General features: G+C 37.9%; 1 pseudogene; it reads right to left on the bottom strand.

Annotated features, from left to right (window-relative positions):
* Positions 1–8,008: 8,008 nt before the first annotated feature.
* Positions 8,009–20,494, bottom strand: LOC148027542 (S-adenosylmethionine synthase 1-like; annotated as a pseudogene).
* Positions 20,495–21,540: the final 1,046 nt, after the last annotated feature.

The raw sequence follows: 21,540 nt of genomic DNA, 5'->3' as shown, positions 1-21,540 counted from the left end.
ACCATTAGGAAGATAATGGATATTTTTTGCAACTTCAAGCACAAAGGCATGAAAGAAATAATAAATGACCAAGGCTGTTTGAATTTCAAGGGGGATGGAAGATACCCATTTAATAAAAGAAAAGAATTAAGCCAGTCCGGATGAAAACATAAAGAATTTGGGGAGATTTTGAAAGACATACCAGAGCAAATGATCAAACCACACAATGGATGCTACGCATGTCGTTGCACCACAATGACATTTCAATTTGGCATGGATGGCAAATAAATGACATAATTTGGTTCACTAGACTATAAGAAAGGCTACAAATCAAGGGCAACAATTGTATAGTAAAGGGACTACAATGGTTAATTACTTCAAAGTCCCAAAGCTTGTGATCCAACCTTATTGAATCCAATTCCAACTGCTTGCAAGGTAACAATGGAATACAAGGGCAAAACTAGGAGCAATTGCTTTAGAGGAAGGTTTATTTATATTGGAAGTAGTAAGGGATTCAATTTCTTTTCCTTCTTCAGGGTCAATAAGATCAAGATCAATCAATTCCACCTCTTGAGTTTCAACAAACACTTGTGGGTAGGGGAAACAAGGGAACACAATTTATTTGAAAAAATTTATTAACAATCCCGAGTAAGGAAGAGGTGTAGAAATCCAAGTCACATGCATCTTTGTAGTTTATATTGGATAAAGATATCAAAAGATGATTTAGGCATTCAATCAAAATGTTTAGTTCTTTTTTAACTTTGACAAACAAAGCTATCCAATCATTACCTAAAGCTAGTTTTAGGGCAGAGAGAGAGTTGTTTTCAAGAGTAGCAATCTCAAAATCCAATAATCTTTTGTGAAAATCAAGCCCTTTAAAACACGCCAAAATAGATTGGATGGTAATGGGGTGGTGGCTCAAGGAGAGATAAGGTACTAGCATAACTTAGCTAGAGATGGAATCTAGATATTCTGTAAATCAAACATACACAATATACAAATCATTTCTAGTTTGAATTGAAGTATAAAATAAATATTTTACCTTATTCTTAAAATTTGATGGTGCTTACTAGGGAGATAAAATGTGTGTGTTTGATGTATAAATCCCTTCAAACAATTTTTAAACCATATAATTTTAAGAATAAGAATAAATAGAATTAAATTTATATTTTAGAACAAAAACTTGATATTGATCCATTGACAGAATACATCAATTGATAAAATCCAAAATGTATTTCCAAAAAATTTTCAAATTCCAAAATATCACAATATGTTTGCAAGACTATCAATAAAGAAGGGAACTGGGAGATCTTAAGTAGCAATCCTTGATACCAAAAGCCTAGGAACTATACCTGCATTCATCCACAAACAAATGCTAGGTTAGAACCTAGGCCACAATTGTGAGACTGTAGTGTATATCATGCATTAGGTATGGAACAAGGGATTGGATTTTGATGTGACTGGTCACTTACTCGGGGGGTAGAGGACCTATGATTACCTTACCGTTGATTGTAGCAAGGGGGGTTGGAGTTTATTGACATTCTAGGAGGAAATCATTTTTCTTAGAGAAAAAGTGTTGTTGAGATGTTGGAATCAAGATATGCTATGGGCTCAAATGCTTGTCCAATTAATGATGGTGATTGATTATTGGACAATGAGTGCTTCATTACCCAGAAGCACCAAGAAGAGAGGGGTATGCTAGAAATCATTTTCTTACATCTCTATGTACTCAAGTTGGTATAGAATTGCATTTCCATGTTACCCACATGTTATGTATTCTAATATGCTACATTATGTTTTGAGATCTATGGTTGTGTACTAAGATTCTTACTAGAAGAGAAGGGTCTCATGATCATTTAGTTAGAAATTTAGTATCACCTAAAGTCAGGCTATTGTCCTGATTTTTGCATGCTACATAAAACTAGGTTTCTTATTGACTGCTATCGGCTATGTGATTCATGCATTCATGCGTCTACAAAGGGATGATCTCAACCATGCAACTTAGGGATTAAGAGGATATTTATGGTCAACTACAATGAAGTTGGAAGTGGGTTTTTAGTGCAATTGCAAAGTGCTAAGTACTTGATCTTGGACAACAAAGTGGACATTCTAGTGACGTTGGGCCAAAATTTAAGTGTGATTTATGGTGTGAATGAGATCAAGCCTAGCCCATAAATTCCAATGCATTTTTAGTTGTCTTAAGAATACTATCTAGTGGGTCCATAGGACAAGGAAAATTTCATAGGTTGAGAACTCAGGGAAAGTACTAAAGATGAGTGGAAGAAGATTTGTTGATACTCTTTTTGTGCATGCAAGGGGTTGATATATGATCTCCAAGGCTATAGTGGATTGATCACAATAGAGAAAATACACTATCTACTACTATTCATGAAAGAAAGGGTTTTGGAAAGCTTCAAAATAGGGATTTACTAGTTTATAGTATTTGAGCTGGTACTCAATTATGATGGCACAATTTTGGGTCTATTTTTTAACATGATACCTATTGTTTGATGCTTGATCTTGTGTATAGCAAAGATTGAATCTTATGTTTGGGCCTATTTTTGAACCTCATACCTATTTTTTGATGCTTAATCTATGTATGGTAGACATTGAATATTATGGGTTGAATTAAATTGGGTCTTCTTTGAGACATAGCCTCAGTAAATAGCTTATATGTGGATGCATATGCTATATAGAAATTTAGCTCAAGCTCATATGCGAGAAATATATTCTATAGTTGGGTTTCATGAGCCACTTGAGTTTTTGTTACTTATTGCCTTTTTCTTTCACACAATTTCTTTTCTTCACACATTGATCTCTTCTTACCTGAGTTCCAATGGCTTTCGACCATGCATGACAAACACTCCAACATCTTTGGTAAACTCAATGTGAAAGGCCAAATAAATATATTTGTAGTATGACGGATGCTACAAGTTCAAGTTCATTGAAAGGTTCATCTGATGAAGTTAGGTAGTATTGCAAACCTTTATGATGTATTTGTAGTAGCAACAACAATAACAAATGCAACAAACTTTTGCAAAGCATGAGTCCATTGTAACTAAAGCATATTGCAGGCCATTAATAGCTAGGTTAAATTGTTTGATGGTTGGAATGTTTCCAATTACCTAAAGGTGTATGTGAAAAAAGTTGGATTTCTTGATATCCTTGTTCTTAGGATGAGTCAATATTTTTTTGTGACTTGCAATCCATGAGTTAAAGCCATGCATGAACAAGATTTATGCAAAAAATATTGCATGGTATAAATTTAAGAAATCTATGAAGGTGGACTATTCTATAAAAGATAGAGGATTGGTTACTCACATGGCTTTCATGGAGTGGGTTGCTAAACCCAATAAAGGGCTTGCATCTACATGTCTTTTGCATGAGTTTGAGCATGAGTATGATCAGTTGGATAATATAGAGCAATAAACTTTGGAATTTGAAAATATGGAGTTGTTTTTGCTTGGGGACGTCAGTCATAAATATATGTATGTATCACATGGGTTCAACATAAGGTATTTTGAAAATACCACTTTTATACATTTTTAAAATACAAAAGGGTCCCATATAAAGGGGTTACTTACAAATTGAATAAAAAAGGGCTACAATTTATTAAGTAAAATCACCGATAAGGATATTTATAAATAGGCCTTGAATGCACGTGATATAGAGGGTATACATATAATGAATTACCAGAGTGTTTTGCAACAAATTGATATTTCTTTGCAATTGATCTTAGAAGAACTCATAAAAGTACTAAGTAGGGATTGAAGATTGAATGGTAGGATGTTAATGATGTTATCTCTATGCTTGTTAAGAACCAAAGAAGAAGAGATAGGATGCATGTTGGACCTATGTCTTTAGCTTTAGTCATAGTAACTTAGCATGCATGTAAGCAACCAATTTCTATAACTATTCCTATAAAAGAGGATATTCTAGATGAATCAATTAATGGTATGCATGACTTGCAATTGAAGCTTACAAAGCTAAAGGAAAAGGGGCAGTCTACAAGACCCATGGTTGTGATATGAGAAGGCTTTGTATAATGATGTATATGGTGTGACAATATGAGTATGAACACAAAGATTGTGAGATGAATAAAGATGCATTGGACAAGAATTTGATTTTCTTTAAGGATGGGAAGATCCACCTGCATGAGATAGGACTAGATTCAATCCATCACACAAAATCATTGGGCTTATACAACCACTAAAACAATAGTGAAAGTTGGGAATCTTAAAACACTTTACATTTCTCTTATTGATCGTGGCTCAAAAGTCAAGGTGATGGTTAGAAGTTTGTAAATGTCTAGTGGATGTAGAGTATGGATGGAGGATATGTGCTACTAATCATACGCGTAGAGATTTGTATGTACCTTTCCCCAATGTTAAAATTACAATTGGGGATCTTGAGGATGGCCAACACTTCTTTCTGTAGGATTCATCTTTCTATCTAATTGTTCTTGAACAACCATTAATCACAATCATACACATGGAAACAAAGATGTTAGAAAATGGATCAACATATGCAAGAATCAGAGGTTATGATGGCAAAAGGGATGTATGATTTTTACTATTTGTGTGACTCATGCAAGGAAATGTGATGCACTAAGGGATTATCCATTGCTATTGAATGTAAAAGAATTTTGATATTATCATGAGTAGAGTTTCAATAGGCACTATTGTAAAGCAATACTATCATGGTATACGGTGAAAAAAGCTCTCATCTCATATTATAGTTATATGCAATTTTTCTACAAGGTTTATTTGATTTGTAGCAAGAAGTTCTATATGCTCTCAAAAGGCTGAAACCATGAAAGGAGCTGCAAAACAATATGGTTTTAGGGAACTAAAAAACATGAAAGAACATGGTTTATTAGATTTTGAAGAATACATATCTAGGATGTATGATGCATTGTCTTATATGAATATAATGGCTAAAGTTTGAGCCATGCTAAAATTTGAGTTAAAGGTTGAAAATAACATAGTACAGTCTCAAGGAGATTCACTAAAAATATATAAGGCTATTACATGGATTCAAAAGAAGAGATTTTAAAACTCTCATTTTAAATACAATATAGAAGTGATCTCATTTAGAGGGTGTATTGATGGATTGAATAGAAAAGGGCGTTTTCTTAAAAGAAAAAACTCAAATTTTAAAAAGGCATTGAACTTTATTGATAGGGAGGGCTTACATATACTGAACATCTAAGGTACATGTATGTTCTTTGGATATGTAGCAATTGATTGCAGAGTTTGTGATGTAGGAATATCTATGCTTACATGACAAGGCTAAAGTAAAAGTGGGTACAAAGAATAAGGCTATGGATAAAGAGATTGATACTGAGAAGACGATTGAGTTAGCTTCTTGATAATAGTTGAAATTTGAGGAATTTGAAAGGGAATGGGCACAAGTTTACTATATAATCTCTCAAAGAGCTCAAAATTGGATGTGATAACTTTCTTTTACCTATAAATAAGAAACATTTTATGGATATATTATCTAGACATGGAGGACATTTTGCATATAGTTTCTCCATGGTTATTTTCACTATTTTGTGTATACCATGGAACTTGGAGCCCATTCCAATACTAAAGGCTTATGTATCAAAATTGATTGATCTATTGAATGAAAATATAAAAATGGAGATTTCGGATCCTTCTTCAACTCCTTACACTAACAAGTGGTTCATAATACCTAAAAAAATGGGACATTGAGATTCATTCAAGGTATGCAACTTACTAATAAAGTGATTATCAAGAATATTGTGGAAGTAGATCCTATTGTGGATCATTGGATGCGTTTGTAGTGGCTTTTTAAGGGAAATTTTTATATTATTTGGGTGACTTATACCATGGTCATGATCAGTTCTAGTTAAAGCAATGGAAAGTAGGGATCTTAATACCATGAAGGCACCATTGGGATTATTGTGGATGTGCACTTTACAATAGGGGGCAATGAAATTTTTTGGTCACACAATGAATGTAATGAACAAAGTATTGCAAGATTACATACCTCATTATATCATGCCTTTTTTGGATGATGTGCCAATAAAATGGTGCATAGAAAAAGAAAAAAGTGAAGGATTGAATGAATAGAAATGTAGAAGATTTGTTGCACTGTGAAGACTTAACTAGATTGGAAGAGGTGTTTATTGCAGAGCAGAGAAAGCGGAAAAAGAGGCATCAAGAGGAAAAGCGCAAGGCGGAAAAAATAAAAAGGCTCCTCACAAGGGAACCGACTTAGAAAAAATCCAAAAACATAGGAACAACCAGCAGGAGTCCAAGGCGCAACCATGGAAGCTGCAAAAGAGCCAAAAGTGAGAAGGTGCACATCTAAATATAAAGGCACAGCCAAAATCTTTGTAAAAGCCAAGCTCCCTCTTGTACAATTTGTAGCCATGGAGGGGCGGTAGGACTTAGCTAGGAAGTTAGGGCAAAGGGAAAATGGGCCTCGACCATATAAAAAAGGAGATAAGGGGATGACCGCCCAAAAGGGATTTAGGGTTCTGTATATAAAGTTGAAAAGTGAATGAGAAGCTCATTCTTGGTGTGTGGCAAAAGGCTTATTCTTCTTCTCTTCTTCTTTCAACACTTTATTAGAGAGTTTGGGAATTTTTCATATACTTTGGGAGTTTATAAGATGGTCAATATTTGTTCACATGGTCAAGTTGTTACCCCCTTCATTGAAGGTGAAACTATTTCTTGATACCATATAGGTGATAGTACCAAGTTCCATCATCAGAAAAGGGATTAAGATTTAGCCACATGGTCGAATCTTTATTTCCAATTTTAGAGTGGAACTTGGGAGATTCCCAAATTCTCTAATATAGTATTTTTCCTTCTTATGTGTGCTTGAGTGAGGGAGTGTGAGAGAGTGAGGGAGTGAGTTGCGAGAGTGAGGGATCGAGGAGAAGAAGCTCCCCATCTCCTCTCTTATCTTATCTTATATTGTCTAGTGCGGCTATGGAGGATGGAGTTTGACGGAGAGGAATTGAGGTTGCTCGAGCTTGCCTTGAGGATCATGGAGCTATTGGTGTACACGGGAGAGGAGGGTACTCGATTGGGCATCAAGGTAAGCTCACTACACCCCATAGGTAGGGAGAGCATGTCGGCTATGTGAGAGGTAGCCATGGCCGATCAGCTTGAAACACTTGACCAATAAGCAGTCTGTAGGTCTCGGGGTTTGAGCGAGAGAGCTCCCTTCATTTTGGTTCTATTGCCGAGATAGACGATTTGAGCCTTGAGCGCCAACACTTCAAATTGAGCATGGAAGTAGGGTTTCATCCTTGAACTAGTTCTTGAGGTAGATAGGAGATTTAGGAGTGTTAATCATCGAAAACAAGTCATTATTTTTGGGTTTGGATGTATAGATAGGTAGGCTAAAGAAGCATGAACTTTATCTTTGTTGAGAAACACGGATCTAAAGCTATGCTAGCTATGGCAGACGGAGGTTATAAACATAAAACATGATTGAGATTAAGAATTGTAACTCAATTGAATTTGGTCCAAGATAGATTAACTTGGACTCATAAACACAATCTTGAGTGACACAGAATGATAGTACTATATATTGAAATGAGTGTCAAGTACATGCTTATTTAGTTTTTGGATAGTACCAATTTTCTTCTCTATGCTTATGGGATTTTGGAGATCTCTTCCTAGAGCTTCTAGAGCATACATCTTTGTCATATCTCTCTTACAAAACCATTTATGGTAAAGCCTCTATATCAGGCATCATTTTCTCTTCTCAACACCCCCCCTCAAATGATGAGTTCCTACACCTGTTGGCATTTGCCCCCCCTATATGCAGACATGGACTAGGAGATTAGCTCTTTGGCAGCCTTAGTCAAGTGAAGCTTGAAACTTTACATTTTTGGTACAGTTTGTTGCATCCACTGAGCAGATCCACTAAGGGAATTCGAGATCCACTATGGGTAAACATGATCCATGATGAAAAATGTGTGCAAAACATTTTGTTTTTAGCAACGGAATGTATCTTCTTCTTCATGATTCTAAATTGGAATTCTTCAAATTTCTTCTTTATCTTCATGCTCTTTTTGTTCATTGTGCTTCTTATCCCTTTTGTTGGTGCATGGTACTTCTCTTTTTGCTTTAGTCTTCTTGACATGGTCATTTTGCTTTATGCTTCTACAAGAGAACACACTGATGGGTACATGGTCTTGGTTTGACATACTCTCATACATTAGATCAAATTTAGGATACATAAATTTTTGGATTTTATTTTCCTTAATAACATATTCTTTCAAATCAGTAGCAATCTCATAATTTGTAATGGTTTCATCATGCTGGGTTGATATTACCACAATGTACACACAAAGAGGAAACATCGCACCATTATCATTCCTATACTTGACAATGACTTGAGATTTTTCATCAGGATGAAGCCATGTACAAGTACCATTCTTTTTTACCTCAGTAGCTTTTCCCCAAGCTTGGTAGCCAAGACATGACTCTGATGCTAGGGGGCATATTCCACAGTGGATTCCGTGAGACCATAGTGGATTCTTTGAGTTTTTATTCCATGGTGGATTCCGTGAGGTTTTGTGGTGAATTTCATAAAACTATATTTATTTACTGGGGCTTGTCACGAATTGTGTGGTGGGGGGACTTGCTCAAGATGCTGTGCCGAACACACACAGAATGCACAAGGAGAAGCTCACTCAAGAGACAAGAAGAGAGATGGAGGCCAAAACGTTTTCTTGCTGGTTTCTTCTTCTTCTTCCACACACTTTACAATGTACATAAAGTATAGATAAGATACAACATAAAGAAAAGTGGCCTACTAAGTCAAACAATGCATAACCGACTACACTAGTCGACTAGCACTATAATTATGCCAGCTGTGTAAATAGGTGTAACAACCTGAATATAATAAGTAATGAGTCAGTGGCCATGTGAGAGTCATAATGACCACCGACGTGCTAAGTGTAGATGTCTGGATCCATCTAACCAGGCGGTCCATCATTAATGTCTGCATGTGTTGAGCTTGTCATCTCAATACTCCCCCTCAAGCACAACTGCATCTCTACAACTCCAAGTAAGCTTCGAAACTTTTGAAGCTTCTTTGTACCCAATTCCTTCGTGTCTGATCCTGTGTGCTAACATACACCAAGTCAATCTCACATGCTAGTACCTTGTTTCTCACAAAGTGGTAGTGTACCTCAATATGTATTGTCCTGGAATGGAACACAAGGTTCCTAGCCAATTGTATACTGCTCATGTTGTCACAATAAATGACAACTGGACCTTCCACCTGCACATCTAAATCAACCAATAACTTTTGCAGCCATACTACCTCACATGTTGCAATAGCAGCACTTCTATACTCAGTCTCTGTACTCGATAAAGCAACCGTAGATTGCTTTTTGCTGCTCCAAGTAACTGCTGCACTACCAAGAGAGAACATGTATCCGCATTGGTAGATCTTCTATCAGACATACTACCAGCCCAATCTGCATTTGTGTATCCAAACACCTGTACATCTGTACCTGCCTCATAGAAAAGTCCATAATATAATGTAGACTTCACATATCTCAATATGCGTTTGACTGCATCCAAATGTGGCTTTCTAGGTACTTACATAAACGGACTCACAAGACCAATAACGTAGCTCAAGTCTGGCCTTGTAATGGTCATGTAGATCAAACTCCCCACTATCCTCCTGAACATAGTAGGGTCTTCTATCTCAACCCCAACATCAGCACTCAACTTTACATTATGCTCCAACGAGACTGAAAGTGGTTTGCATGTTGTCATACCATACTTGGACAACATATCCAAGCTATATTGTCTTTGGGACAGCCATATACCATCATCACATCTTATCACCTCCATGCCAAGAAAGTACCTTAGCTCACCTAAATCCTTCATCTCAAACTTCTTCTTCAAAAAGTCATTGACTTCAGCGATCCCACTATCACTATCACTTGCAATAATCAAGTCATCCACATAGATGACAAACTTGCATCTCCCTTTCTCACATAAAGTGAGTGATCAGCATCAAAAACATAAAAGCTAATATTAACCAGATACTCTCTGATCTTGTCAAACCATGCTCTAGGTGCTTGCTTGAGCCCATAGAGCGCCTTCTTCAACCTGCACACATATGTGGGATGCTCTAAATCTTCATAACCTGCTGGCTAATCCATATATACTTCTTCCTGCAAATCACCATGCAAGAAGGCATTCTTCATATCCATTTGCTACAACCTCTAACCTTTGGTTGATGCCAAAGCAATCACACATCTAACAGTTGCCATCCTAGCAACTGGACTGAAGGTTTCTTCATAATCTATGCTATATGTCTGGGCATAGCCTTTTGCAACTAGCCTAGCTTTGTACCTACTAATAGAACCATCTACATTGTGCTTAATCTTATAAACCCACTTACATCCAATAGCTTTCTTGCCCTTTGTCTTTGGCAATGATACTAGATCCCAAGTCTTATTGACCTCTAATGTAGCCATCTCCTCATCCATTGTTGCACCCCAATGAGCATGACCAACAGCCTCCTCAAAACATGTGGGCTCAACATCCTCAATCACTTTCACCATATAAGCATAATGGTGAGTTGCATAACCTTCAAAACCAAATATGTTAACAAGGTATCTCACCTTGCTAGACCTGCGTACCATTGGATCACTCAATGGAGTCTTTGCATTGATGCGTGCTCTCTGCATACTTGGAGTCCTCACTGAAGGAATGCCAAGCTCATCATCCAAGCTCTCTGAGCCACTGAAGTCTCCATCAAGAACTGCATCAATGCCATCTGACACGTTATTCTTTCATTTGACTTTACCTGTAGTGCTACTAGATGCACCTGAAGATGTAGAGCTACTCCTTAGTCTCCCAGACCAAGGACTACCAGACGATGTCTCTGGTCCACTAAGAGTCCGTGATTCTTGCTTTTCAGCCTGCACATGAGTGTCATGATCATCATCATCATTAATGCATCACCATGAGATGCATACCAACTACTCATTTCCTAAAAAATGATATCCCTGCTCACTCTGAACTTACATGTGACAGGGTTATAACAACGATACCCTTTTTGCTCTAAAGTGTATCCAACAAAGACACACTTTTCAGCCTTTGGATCTAGTTTCTTCCGCAACTCATCTGGCACATGAACATATGCAATACAGCAAAACACTTTCAAGTGTGAGATATCAAGCTTCTTACCTGTAAAACATTATTTGGGAGTCATACCATGAACTGCAGCTATGGGAGTTCTGTTCATAATATAAAAAGCAATATGAATAGCCTCAAACCAAAAATTCTTAGGCATATTCTTTTTAGCCATCAAGGCGCGTGCAACTTCTGCAATATGCCTATTTTTCCTTTCTACAACCCCATTTTGTTGTGGGGTATACCTGCATGTGAATTGTCTCTTTATCCCATGAGACATCAAAGAATCACTGAACTCATTCGAGAGGTACTCTCCCCCTCCATCTGACCTCAAGCACTTTATTTTCAAGCATGTTTCTCTTTCAACTGCAGCCTTGAAAGTTCTAAAGTGCTCAAACGCTTCACTCTTTTCCTTCATAAAATATACCCACAGCTTTCTAGAACAATCATCAATGAATGTGACAAAGTATGAACCGCCTCCAAGAGATACATTTTGTGTAGGCCCCCAAATATCTATATGCACAACATCAAGGGTATTTCTGCTTACATCTCTATCATGTGAAAAGGGTTGTCTTGTCTGCTTACCAAACTGACATGCTTTGCATGCCTTATGAAATTCTGCAATTCTAAATGTAGGCAAACCTGTAACCAACCCTTTGGACTGCATTAATTTCAGCCTTTGTACATTTGCATGTCCGATGCGTTTGTGCCAAATTTCAATATTTGCAACAACACCTTTTCCTTTAGCATACATAGCAGCATTCATAGTAGGAATTCTAGCATCCAGAGTAAACTCTACTTCCCTTTGCAACCAACCTGCACTTGTCATTGAAGTCTTCTACAAAGCAGCCCTTTGCATTAAATCTGACTTGCAGCCCTTTCTCTACCATCTGATTGACTGACACCAAGTTCTTTGTAATAGATGGCACATGTAATACATCTGAAAGTCTCTTTGTCTTACCATCATGCAAGGACAAGGGAACTTTTCCAATGTGTGAAATTGGGTGGCATGAATCATCATCCGTCTGTACATAACCTGTATTTTGCAAATCCTGCATCTCTCCAAATCATTCTGCATGGCTAGTCATATGATTGGATGCACCTGAATCAACATACCAAACATCATCATGTGTTTTCTTTCCTGTAACAGCATTCAGCATATGCTACATAACAAATAGACATTCATTTTTGTCTTCATTCTGTCCTGAAGACAATGCATAGTTTCCTTGCTACAACTTACCATTGCGAATATCATCTTTCTTAGCATAACATTGAGATGCAATATGACCTATTTTGCCACAGTAGTGACACACAATACCAGAGTTGTTAGAACCTCTGTTCTGCCATCCACCTCTTCCTCTAAAGCTCCCCTTGCCTCTAAAGTTACCATGACCTCCTGAACCTGCATATTGCCAAATTGTTGATTCAATTTATTTTGTTGGTTGTCACTACCACGGCCTCTTGAAGAGGACCTGCCACGTTCCCTTCCTGAACTGGAGTAGAAAGCTTGAACCTGATCACCACTTTTTTCAGATGTCTCACTCTGCATGTTGATCTCTTCGGTGATCATAAGGGAGACCAACTCATCGAAATTTGAAAATGGCTTTCTGACATATACGGATGTTACAAAATACTTCCAAGCCTTTTCATTATTAAGTCCACCCAAGGTAGACGACACCAAATCATCATCATTGGGCATTGCATCAATCGGCCAAGGCATTTGCAATGCTCCTTACCTTCCGTGCATACTCATTGATAGACATCTTCCCTTTCTTCAATGTATTCAACTCTTGCTTGAGTTGAATCTTTCGTGCCTTTGTATTTGCAGAAAACATACTTTCAAGTATGGTCCAAGCTACATATGAATTCTCTGCATTTCTAATATGTCCCAACATATTATTGTCAATTATTGTAGATAGCCAATACATGACCCTTTTATCTTTTCGATTCCATTCCTTTCGTGCCTTTGTCTCTTCTGCAGTTGGAGGATCACTCACCTCCGGCTCCTTTTCTTCAACTGAAACAAACTCGTACAGGCCTTTTCCAATAAAGAAGTTCATGACATAGAACTTCCATGAAGGGTAGTTGTTCTTGTCGAGCTTCTCAATGATGGGGTTTCCATTGTTCTCTGCCATTATCACAAAACTAATACCAAACAGCAAGAAAATCTTCTGCAACCCTCGACCTATAGTGCACAACAATACACCAGACAGTCTTTTTCACTGTCTGCTCAACAATACATGCAATCTACAACCTGTTTGCAGATAAACCTTGTGTTTATTCATTGGTAAACACCTTTGAACTTGCAGATTTGAAATCTGTAACCTGTGCACCTATATACGACAGACACAGCTGAAATTGCAGGATACCTCAAACTGCTGTCCGTAACCTTACGAGCCTAAAACGGGACCCAAAATGGCCTAATACCAAACAGCAAGAAAATCTTCTGCAACCCTCGACCTATAGTGCACAACAATACACCAGACAGTCTTTTTCACTGTCTGCTCAACAATACATGCAATCTACAACCTGTTTGCAGATAAACCTTGTGTTTATTCATTGGTAAACACCTTTGAACTTGCAGATTTGAAATCTGTAACCTGTGCACCTATATACGACAGACACAGCTGAAATTGCAGGATACCTCAAACTGCTGTCCGTAACCTTACGAGCCTAAAACGGGACCCGAAATGACCTCAGATGGCCAAAATAGCAGCGGGAAAGCTTTAAAGGGTCAATTTGCAGATTATACAGCGCTCTTTGTGCACACCAAATCTCACTGCAATCTGAGATTTTCTCTTTGCCTTGCTTTCGGTGCCTCCACATGCACTGTCCAAGAGAAGAAGTAGAGAATGGAAGAGCTTCTTACCCGTTGCTTGCTTGCTCGAATCCTTGGCTCCTCTCCTTTGCTTTAGCCTTCAAAACTAGCCTCAATCAATGGTGCAGCTCTGATACCATGTCACGAATCACGTGGTGGGGGGGACTTGCTCAAGATGCTATGCCGAACACACACAGAATGCACAAGGAGAAGCTCACTCAAGAGACAAGAAGAGAGATGGAGGCCAAAACGTTTTCTTGCTAGTTTCTTCTTCTTCTTCCACACACTTTACAATGTACACAAAGTATAGATAAGATACAACATAAAGGAAAGTGGCCTACTAAGTCAAATATTGCATAATCGACTACACTAGTTGATTGGCGCTATAACTATGCCAGCTGTAAATAGGTGTAACAACCTGAATATAATAAGTAATGAGTCAGTGGCCATGTGAGAGTCATAATGATCACCGACGTGCTAAGTATAGACGTGTGGACCCATCTAACCAGGCGGTCCATCATTAATGTCCACATGTGTTGAGCTTGTCATCTCAATAGGGCTCGTACACAATGTGGATTCCTTGTGTGAGAAGTTGACGGGGACGCCTATCCTTTTTGGACGTCACGTTAATTTAATGTGCAAGTGGGTGATTCCATAGCGGATGATTTTGCAAAATACATATTTAAATTGATGGACGTTTATGAGTTTAGAGTGCGCACTCGTATTAAATTAAGCTTAGAATAAATTTTCAACCTATTTATTTATTTTGTAGCTGAAAACTAATAGGTATTCACTTTTGTCAGTTTAATTTTATTATTTTTTAACAATTTTAAATGCTTCAGTTTATGTGTAGATCAGGCGACGATGGCGTTGGGAAGCACTAGGCGATAGTGTGTATTCAAGTTACTTAGAAGAAATTATTATTTTTTATGGATGCGCATCTTATCATTAAAGGAGTGGCGCTAATATTTATTTAGGTGTGTTTATTTATTGAAGTACTTGACATATATCTATTATTTTGTATGAGCATGGGCGCACTGTTTAAATATTCATTATTGAACATTGTATTGCAATGCCCAACTCTTGGGCTGACCAACCGCTTGATTCTTGATTTGGACAAAAGCAAATACAAAAGCTAAAGCATACTAATTGTAAAATTGGGCTATTTTTTAGCTTTGAGATGAATAAATTTATAAATAAATGCTTTGTGGAGCGCTCACACAAGGTATGGGGGGAGATTGTACCAAATTGGTCTTTTTGGCTCATGTCGTGTAAGTATATTCTCTTGAATTTTGAGCTTAGAGTAGAGTTCTTTGTTCTTGGGGACCTTCCAACACTCACTAAGTACGCATACAACATCCTATTTGTGCACCAGTGGCATCAAAGCGAAGCTCAGATCAAGGGCTTCCAATTGCTTACCATCTCGTGCGCAGGCAAAGCTCCTAGAATGAACAGACTCTATCGTCAGTCTTGCGACAATCCGACAATACCAGTGTGTTCCTGGCAGTGAAGAACCCCCTGCTGTGCTATTGGATCGCGAAGGACTAGTCTCTACTAACGGAGGACCACCCGGGAAGCTTCTTCATCAACACATTTTTATTTCTCAGAGCAGAGAAGAGAGATAAGTTAGTTTGAGCTTAAAAGATTAATAAGATTTACTAAAAAGATTAATCCCATCAATTCAAGTAATTTTGGCGATAACACGTCCTAGACAGCGTCAAATTCTGTGACAACATCCTCTCGACCTGTGTGCTGGAAAATGATTAGTTAAAGATTTTAATTAAAAAGCTTAAGATTAAGGCTAAGCTTTATTAAAGCTTAAAGACCTTACCTTTTTAAATCTCTTCCTCAGTGTTGTTCACACTAAGTTAATTCTAAACTCGTTTTCAACCTCCTTACAAGCCTCTGTTCACACCCATGCTGTGACATAAATAATTTCCAGCAAACAGATTGCTATATGCAGTCTACATAGGCAAAGTATTCATCGAAGAAGGACTTCATCAACATATGCATTCGTAAAGAAGAATGATCACAAAAAGCCATTAAAAAAAAGAGCAAGCCTTGTAAACCCGACTTTGAGCTATGCTCATCCCGCTAACAAGATTTCGAATGTGTGAGGTTGTTTGAAATTTTGCAGGATGACAGATCAAAATATGGAAGATTTTATGGCCGAAGGCGATTTACCGGAACCAACAATGGAGCAAAAATTGAACCTAATTATAATGCAGCTTCAAGAGGAATGAACAGCATGTCAAACTTTGCAAGCTCAATTGGCCACTCTTCAATGATCTACTGCCGATCAAGATGGACTGCAACCTGAAGGTGTTATATGATGTACGATTGATGCGACACTTGAAGCACAGTCTATCCAAAAATAAGCCAAGATAAGTAAAATAAATTCCAAATTCCATACTTTTAATGGGTTATGCGATGGAAAGATAGTTCTCGCTTTTATAAGTCAGTTTGATGATTATTTCCATGAAGAACAGCATGGCGAAAAAGACAAACTCAAGTGTGTCACTAATCATTTAGTGGACAGAGCCTTGCTATGGTGGATTTTTTTCCGCAAAAGCATTGATTTTCCTACTACTCGGGAGACTTTTCACAAGAAATTTTTGCAGAATTTTCTTCCACCTCAACTCCACGAAAAAGCAATCAAACAGTGGGATCTTCTGCAACAAAGAGACTGCGAGCCTATTTCACAATATATCGAGTGTTTCTGGAACGCCTTATTGTAACTTCGAATGCTTGAAGATGTACTTGAGGTGACCCATAAGTGCAAGTTTATGTCTAGTTTGCTTGGTCACTTCTATGCAAAAGTGAACATGTTCAAGCCAACGACTCTCGAGGATGCGATTTCCTTGGCCCATGATGCTGAAGACAAAATTCGAGAACGAGAGAAGCGACCACAACAATTCCCAACTAATGGTAACTTTAGTACAAAGCAATTCAATTCTAACTTTCAAAGATTCAATCAAAACCGCTTTGTTTCGTCTTCATTTCGTAAATCTTGGACACAACCCCTGCTTTACCATCAAACACAAACCCAAATCCTAAGCCATATTTCTAGCTGAATCCCAACATTCCTAAACTCCCCGCTATTACCAACACTGTTTCCAAAGCCAAATCCACAATTTGCTATAAGGGCCATCAACCTAGACATCTAGTGGTGAATTGTCAATTCAAAAAGCCGACTGTTCACACCAACTACTTGGGAGCGACTAAAGATGAAGACCATGAAGAAATGCCAGATTTCACAGAAGACGATGACAATATCGGTACTACCTCAGATACTTTACTAGGTATGCCAAATTCCCATTCTTTATTAACGATGAAATATCTTGTGCATAGGAGAGAAAAGATTGTTTTACATGATGACAAGATTACACATGATTTTATTTCTGCAAAATTGGTCAAAGAATTGAATTTACATACTGTTTTCGACTCATTATCGCATCAAGGTTGCATTCTTAGGCACTAGATACAATGGAACACAAGAAGTGCATGACTTAGAAATTAAAATTGGTGATTATGTTGAGCACAAAAATTTCTTAGTTGTGCCTTTGAAATCTAGTGACATTATCCTAGGAATGCCTTGGTATCATCAATATAATCCCGATATAGATTATTCCATGCATTCAATGAAGATTCATTCTAATGGAAAACAAATCGCATCGCATGTTATGCAAACCCTTGATAATTTTCCATTGCTTAGTCATACACATGCTAAACATACATTAAGAAAAGGTAGCAAATCTTACTTAATTTTCAGCCTATCAACAATGATTGCGACGTGCACAATTTTGCCCATCTGTCTTTTTTATGAAAAATCCAATAACTAGCTGAAAAAGTAACTTGCTTTTTGCATTCCATACTAATCTTATAGATTTTCTAACTTTTTTGGATTTTAACAATAAATCATATAAAAAATAAGCTAAAATTATCCAAAAATCTAGTATTTTTGGATAATGCATGCCACTCACACTAATACTAATGGTTGAGATCACATTGACTCTCTTGATCAATAAGAAAGTCGGATGATGATGCAGTCTAGAGTTTTTCACACCATGTCTAGATAGTGACATGACATCCACCCCCTCTAAATCTGCATATCCTCTGGTATGTGCCAAAATCCTAGTTGTCATCGGATTATGAGTCCTTTGCAACCATATCCTTCGCTTCTTCATCTTCCATATCTTCCTGGCTACCCCCTATATCATGGCCACTATTTTCTTCCAATTCTAGCAACTCATAGGCAGTAGATTCCCACATCTTGAATAATTTGATTCTTTTTCCTACTATCAGAAGTTTTATGGGTGTCCTATCTAGTTCATTTAATGCATAAGTAGCATTATCAAACACCTGTCTTACCACATAAGGTCCAAACCATCTTTTGGAAACTTTATGCGTGGCACTATGTTGGTTGTCTAAAGTGCTATCATAAACCAATACCCAATCCCCATCTTGTATGGTTCTTGGTCTCAGTCTATGTCTTTTGTCAAATCATTTCTTGTTCTGTATCCTTGTTGCTCTTAATTTTGCAATTGCTGCCTCTATGTCTTCTAACTTTCTTTCCAACTTTCTAATGCATAAGACCAACAACTCCTCTCGATTCAACTCCTCCTCCCAAGGTAGCACACTCCATGTGACTGTCATCTTTTCTATCGGCATGATAGGGTTTTGACCATACATCAATTCTGTAAGCATATATCCTATAACAGCACTATGAGTTGTTATGTCAAACCACAAGGCATAAGGGAGCAATCGTGGCCACTCTTTTACATTCTCTCCACGTGCTTTTGCCAATGCCTTCATAATAGGTGGATGACCTCTTTCATTTTTGCCTTTTCCTTCAAGGTTATAGGATGAAGTGCTTTATCCCCAACCGTGCAAAGAAATCATGAGCTTCCTCTACATCTACCTCACCCCTATCTGCTGTAATTTTGCCCACACAACCATACCTACAAAAGATCTCTTCTAAGAGAAAAGTACGCACAACATTTGTTGTCTTAGTAGGTCGAGCTCTCCCTTCCACTTGATTAGTAAAGACTTCACGAGCAAGCACAAGATATCTCATTTGCCAAAGACTTGTAGGCATCGTGACTAGATCCACCACCCACTTAAAATGAAGAGACAATGGATATGTGGGCTACAATCCATCCCAATGCCTCACAGATGAATACATTCGACATGCCATACATGTTTTCACAAAGCGAGAAACATCCTTATACATACCCTACCACCAATATCTTTCTTTGATCTTTGCAAAAGTTCCCCAAAAACCTCTTTGACCAGCCCACAAGATTTCATGTTCCTCTTGATCTTCTTAAACTCCTCATCTGACCATTCATCTCTCTTTGTTAATGTAATGAGGTATTGACCCATTCTTAGCCATTATCCTACATATTTGTCTTCCAAAAACACTTCTACACAAGATACAAAACATTTAAAGTGTCTTCTCTTTGTCATCCAAGCTTCTGCTATGCTGTAGCAACACCTTCCATTTCTAAATTCACTATTACAACATCATTTTCAGCCACAAGAAAGTCATCTTCTTCCTCCTCATCCATCATCCCATCTTCATTCTCATAGTGTGCCCAAGATAACATGCCTATGAACACTGGTTTATCTCTTCCTGCAATATGTTGAAATTCAGGGTGGTTCAAAGATTTGATATATGCAATCCACAGGAGCATAACAATGTTCGGGTATTTTCTAACAATTGTGAATGCTTCAATTGATGTATAGAGCAGGTGGCAATGGCATTAGGAAGCACTGGGCGATAGCATGTATTCAAGTTACTTAGAAGAAATTATCATATTTGATGGGCGAGCATATTATCATTAAAGGCGTGGCACTAATATTTATTTAGGTGTACTTATTTATTGAAGCACTTGACATATATCTATTATTTTGTATGTGCATGGGTGCACGGTTTAAATATTCATTATTGAACATTATATTTGGGCATTGCTCGACTCTTGGGCCGTCCAACCGCTTTATTCTTTATTTGGACAAAAGTAAACACAAAAGCTAAAGCATGCTAATTGTAAAATTGGGCTATTTTTGAGCTTTGAGATGAATAAATTTATAAACACATGCTTTGTGGAGCGCTCACAAGGCATGGGGGAAGATTGTACCAAATTGGTCTTTTTGGCTCATGTCATGCAAGTCTATTCTCTTGAATTTTGAACCTAAAGTAGAGTTCTTTGTTCTTGGGGACCTTCCAGCGCTTGCTATGTACGCATACAACATCCGATTTGTGCACGATACTTAGAGGAATCAATTCTTCCATTTCATATGTTGCATACCCAAACATGTGACCTTGCTCACCACCTCCGATCTTCTCAGGCTTCTTGGTAAAATGCCAATGGACACCCTGAGCAATGTCAGGACTCTATTGTTCAATGTTAACCAGAACCTTGCAGTAGTCAACATCTAGACCAACATCATCAGAAACAAAACCAATCTCCCTACATGTGTCCCGCACAATCTTTTCATAGTCCACCTTGGATTTTGTGGTGATCTCACTAGAAATAATGACCATATTAGTCTTAGTGCAAGATTGCTCATTTTACAAGCTGCCTTCAATGGTGTTGGGGTTTGGCATTGTGACGATGTTGCTGCTTGTTTGCACAACCAGAAGCTTCACCAGTTTCCCAACAACATTTAGCTCAAGAAGAGTGGCAATTCCATCAAGGATTGCTGAAATGTTGTCGAGGATCAAGAGGGCTCTACTTCCTAGGTCACGTCTTTCTTCAGATTGAGCAAGACTAAGGATAATAGGAACTGCACCTATCTTAACCAGTTTTTCCATGTTGCTCTTGAATAGGGAGAGATGGTAGAGTGCCATGGCTGCATTTAGCTGAGATGACCTAGGAAGGCCAAATTGTACAATGTGGACGAGAGGTGGAATGGCTCCTAACACCCCAATGGGATGCATGTTTTTGCCACTCAGAGTAAGGCTAAAGACTGCACCTACAGCAAGCTCTTGAGCTTCAGGATAGCACAGGTGAGGGCATAAACTATGCACGGAATAGCTCTAGCTCGATTTTGACCTTATTAGGACAGCCATGGGTGAGGGCACAACCACGGGTGAGGGCATAAACTATGCATGGAATAGCTCCAACTTGATTTTGACCTTATTGAGCTTCTCCAAGGCATAATAAAACAAGGCTAAAGAAGGACTCTACTCTAATGAAGTTAGTCATAGCTCACCATGGCTCTGATACCATGTTGAGAAACATGGATCTAGAGCTATGCTAGCTATGGCGGACTGAGGTTATAAACATAAAACATAATTGAGATGAAGAATTGTAACTCAAATGAATTAGGTTCGAAGTAACTTGGACTCATAAACACAACCTTGAGTGACATAGAATGATAATACTATATATTGAAATGAGTGTCAAGTACATGCTTATATAGCTTTTGGATAGTACCACTTTTCTTCTCTATACTTATGGGATTTTGGACATCTCTTCCTAGAGCTTCTAGAGCATACATCTTTGTCATATCTCTAATACAAAACCATTTATGGGCAAGCCTCTATATCAGGCATTATTTGTTGTTCTCAACAATCTTGTGATTTTT

This window comes from Lygodium microphyllum, chromosome 12, assembly GCF_053477565.2.
Source record: "Lygodium microphyllum isolate KBCC chromosome 12, Lygodium_microphyllum_v1.1.10, whole genome shotgun sequence".
NCBI lineage: Eukaryota > Viridiplantae > Streptophyta > Polypodiopsida > Schizaeales > Lygodiaceae > Lygodium > Lygodium microphyllum.
The sequence above is the reverse complement of the archived record's forward strand: the minus strand, read 5'-3'. Positions and strand labels throughout refer to the sequence as shown.